Below are 5,011 nucleotides of genomic sequence, written 5' to 3' on the forward strand. Positions count from 1 at the left end.
AAAGCTAAGATAGCATGCAAAATAGGGCAAGAAAAGAGGAAATAGGGACTCACCCATGTAGCACAGGTTTCCAGCAGCTTTTGGTCCAAAAAAGTGAGCTCCTAACCTCTGAAAAACAGCCTCAAGTTGCTGGAATGGAGTGTGGAGGTTGTAGGCTTGGAGGTGGTGTGTAAAGGTCAAGAACAATGGGTGTTTGGAGCTTGAAAATTGAGAGCAATGGAGGAGGGAAGGGTGTATGCTCCAGCTGGTTTTCTAACCCCTCAAAATGGTGCTAAAGTGCTGGTTTTAAAGAGGGAGAGAGGCCAAGGAAAGGGGGGGGAAAAACAAATTCAAATTTCCCCCCCAAAAGGCAGCCCCTCGGATACAAGATCTGGGGGGAAACAGCTGGCACAGCTTGAATACACTTGGAGAGAGGATCATGGCCGGCCAGGTTCAAAAGGTTCAGGAGGCCGGCCGGCCGGCCACCCCCCCTGGCCAGCCGGCCAGGGGTCAAAAGGGTCAATGAAAATTACTGGCCTCCAATCCCAAAAGGTGGCCTCCCATGTGTGCACAACACAAATATATGGTCAAAACCCAGAAAATGTGAACCAGGAGAGAGAAAAACCAACTTTTTAGAGGGGTTCAAAAGGGTCAAGGACAATTACTGGCCGGCCTATACATATTGGTGGCCTCCCAGGTGTGTACAACACAAATATGGGGTTTAGGGCTAAGGAAAGTGGCCTCGGGGTGGTCAACATTAGCTTTTTAGTGAGGAAAACGGGCGACGGAGAGCGATGAAGAAATAAAACTGGCTTTTTAGAAATATTGCTGGCCTCCCACCCTCCTACAAGCTTTCTAACAATGAAAATAAGGTCTCCACCAAAAATGAACCAAAACGGATGCAAAATGGAGGTTTAGGGACCGAAACGCGCGGCCCGGGGCCCCGAAAATGGGCTGTTAAACACCGGAGATGGCATTCGACCACGAAGTTGGTCTCTTGAGCCACAGTGTCCCCTAAAAGGGAGTAAATAAGATGTGTGACGAAAACCGGAGCAAACGGAGGTGGTTAGGCGGTCCCGAACCGAGACACATGGCCGTCGGCTCCGAGAAATCGAAAACCGGACTCCAAACGGGAAAAATGGCCTACGACCACGAAACGTAGCCTACGGCCACTGAGAGATGATCTATGAGACCTCTCCCTCTCTTCAGGAAGAGAAAACAAAGAAAACAGGACCTGGTTCGCAAACCGAGACAAAGCACAAAAGAGCCCTGAAGTCTGGAGGGAAGGCTCGCAGCCGAGACTCCGCAACCTCAGAACAAGCACAATATGCAACATCACCGCGCGCTCAATCGTTGACGTATGAGTCTTAAAGTCGGTCAAAATGGGATGTCTACAGTTGCCCCTCTTTGACAGAACTCGAAAGTCATGCATGACAGGAGTAAATGTCAAAGCCCAGAGACGACCCATTTTTGAAAAGGCCGAAGACTTAGACAAACAGGCGAGATAAACAGAGATGCGCCCGCAGTCGTGCCCACAGGCAAGGGGCAAGATGTGAAATGATATGCACAAAGCCGGACGTAACTTATTATTATGCAAAGGCAGCCGTAGAGAAGCAATCATACACAATGAATGCGACAGTTTAAGCAGGCGAATGAAGTCAAACCAAACTACATTACATGCAGAAAGGATGCAAGAGAATTATGCAATTCTCACCACGTCTCACACGGAGAATACAATACCGTCCGGTTCGTCTAGTCGCACCAGCTTCAAATGAACCGTACATACAATATCGTGCCTCATGCTGCTGGGGATCTTTTGCTTCTTCTCGGTTGAACTGCAGGTACTACTTTTCTCCCTGACTATGGTTGCAGCTTTCCCTATTCTCCAACAGGGTGACAGACTAGGTTGGTTCAGTATCCAGAATTGAGGTGCATACACATGCTATCTCAATCTATGGGGCTGCCATACAGATTTCAAGCCGAGGATATACCCCTGGGTATTTAAACCAGACTTTAGTCTCGGAAATCCTGAACCTTTGCATTCTAGGCGTGAGCCATTCGAACTCTAGTTTCCACCGTCTCAGTTGGTCTCCTAGGAACTCACCATAAACACAGGTAGGTGGCTATACCAGACCTCCGAAAGTCGTTCTGGCACGACAAACACCAAAGGAATTGCACCTTTAGAGGATTTAAGGTCTCCTAGACCAGAGAGTGCACAAGGCAGTGCGAATGAAGATGCAGGATTTAAGGTCTCCTAGACCAGAGAGTGCACAAGATAGTGCGAATGATACAAAAAAACAAAGTGCACAAGACAGTGCGATGCGCAAGATAGCGCGATGAATACAATGCATAAGACAGTGCGAATGAGGTGCACAAGATAGCGCAATGAATGCAATGCACAAAACAGTGCGATGCGCAGAATAGCGCGATTGAAATGCAATGCACAAGACAGTGCGAATGAGGTGCGCAAGATAGTGCGATGCGCAAAATGGCGCGAAATGAAATATATGTAAAATGCAAGTAAGGTGCACGGCTTACGACATAGCATTTCATTCATTTGGCGCACAGCTCACAACACAACACATTGTTTGTTTGGCACGCGGCTCCCAACACAATATTCTGTTTATTTGGCACGCAGCTCGAAACACAACACTCTGTCTATCTGGACACACGGCTCTTTTGGGCACACAGCTCATTTTGGGGGCACACAGCTCATTTCGAGCACACGGCTCGTTTCGGGCGCACAGCTCGCTTTTTTTTCGGGCACACAGCTCATTTGCGGGCACACAGCTCATTCTTTGGGCACACAGCTTATAACACGGCTCAATCTGAACACTCAGTCCATAATGCAGCATTTGGTTTGCATTTTGAACACACAGCTCAAGCACTTGAATTTCTGAACACGCAGCTCAAACTTTTGGCATGAACACGTAGCCCACATTTTTGAAACCTGAACACACAGCTCAAACTTTTGTTGTGAACACGCAGCCCACATTTTCTTCAAATCTGAACACACAACTCAAACTTGTTGTCGTGAACACACAGCTCACAGTTTTTGAAAGTTGAACACGCAGCTCAAACTTTTGAATTTCTAAACACGCGGCCATCTTTTATTGTGAACACGCAGCACACACTTGTTGAAAGTTGAACATGTAGCTCAAGCTTTTGAACTTCTGAACACACAGCCCATTTTTTGATTGTGAACACGCGGCGTACACTTGTTGAAAGTCGAACACGCAGCCCAAACTTTTGAATTTCTGAACACGCAGCCCATTTTTTGATTGTGAATGCGCAGTACACATTTGTTGAAAGTTGAACACGCAGCCCAAACTGTTGAACTTCTGAACATGCAGCCCATTTTTTGATTGTGAACACGCAGCACCCACTTGTTGAAAGTTGAACACGTAGCTCAAACTTTTGAACTTCTGAACACGCAGCCCATTTTTGATTGTGAACACGCAGCACACACTTGTTGAAAGTTGTTGAACACGCAGCCTAAACTTTGATTTCTGAACACGCAGCCCATATTTTGAATGTGAACACGCAGCACACACTTGTTGAAAGAAGTTGAACACGCAGCCCAAACTTTGATTTCTGAGCACGCAGCCCATATTTTTTATTGTGAACACGTGACGCACACTTGTTGAAAGTCGAACACGCAGCCCAAACTTTTGAATTTCTGAACACGCAGCCCATATTTTGAATGTGAACACACAGCACACACTTGTTGAAAGAAGTTGAACACGCAGCTCAAACTTTGATTTCTGAACACGTAGCCCATATTTTGAATGTGAACACGCAGCACACACTTGTTGAAAGAAGTTGAACACACAGCCCAAACTTTGATTTCTGAACACGCAACCCATATTTTTTATTGTGAACACCCGGCGCACACTTGTTGAAAGTCGAACACGCAGCCCAAACTTTTGAATTTCTGAACACGCAGCCCATATTTTGATTGTGAACACACAGCACACACTTGTTGAAAGTTGAACATGCAGCTCAAACTTTTGAATTTCTGAACACGCAGCCCATATTTTAAATGTGAACACGCAGCACACACTTGTTGAAAGAAGTTGAACACGCAGCCCAAACTTTGATTTCTGAACACGTAGCCCATATTTTGAATGTGAACACGCAGCACACACTTGTTGAAAGAAGTTGAAAACGCAGCCCAAACTTTGATTTCTGAACATGCAGCCCATATTTTTGATGTGAACACGCAGCACACACTTGTTGAAAGAAGTTGAACACGCAGCCCAAACTTTGATTTCTGAACACGCAGCCTATATTTTGATTGTGAACATGCGGCGCACATTTGTTGAAAGTTGAACATGCAGCTCAAACTTTTGAACTTCGGAACACGCAGCCCATTTTTGATTGTGAACACGCAGCACACACTTGTTGAAAGTTGTTGAACACGCAGCCCAAACTTTGATTTCTGAACACGCAGCCCATATTTTGAAAGTTGAACACGCAGTCTGAACTCTTGATGGTGAACACATAGCCTACAGTTTTTAAAAGTTGAACACGCAGCTCATTCATTTCATTTGCACGCAGCTTATACATCCCACTTTGAACACATAGCTCACACATTTCACTTGTGAACACGCAGCCCACACATTTCTCTTCTGAACACGCAGCTCATTCATTTCATTTGCACGCAGCTTATACTGAACACACAGTTCATACACTTCACTTCTGAACACACAGCTCATTCACTTCAGTTTGAACACGCAACTCACATATTTCAATTCTGAACGCGCAGCTCATTCATTTTCATTTGCACGCAGCTCATTCTTAATTCTGAACACACAGCTCATAAATTTTCACTTCTGAACTCACAGCTCATTCACTTCATGTTGAACACGCAGCTCACATACTTTAATTCTGAACACACAGCTCATATACTTCAATTCTGAACACACAGCTCATATACTTTATGTTAAACACACAGCTCCCATGCTTCAATTCTAAACACACAGCTCATATACTTCAATTCTGAACACACAGCTCATAAACTTTATGTTGA

This window comes from Camellia sinensis, chromosome 12 (assembly GCF_055761805.1).
Source record: "Camellia sinensis isolate YWXY chromosome 12, ASM5576180v1, whole genome shotgun sequence".
Taxonomy (NCBI): Eukaryota; Viridiplantae; Streptophyta; class Magnoliopsida; order Ericales; family Theaceae; genus Camellia; species Camellia sinensis.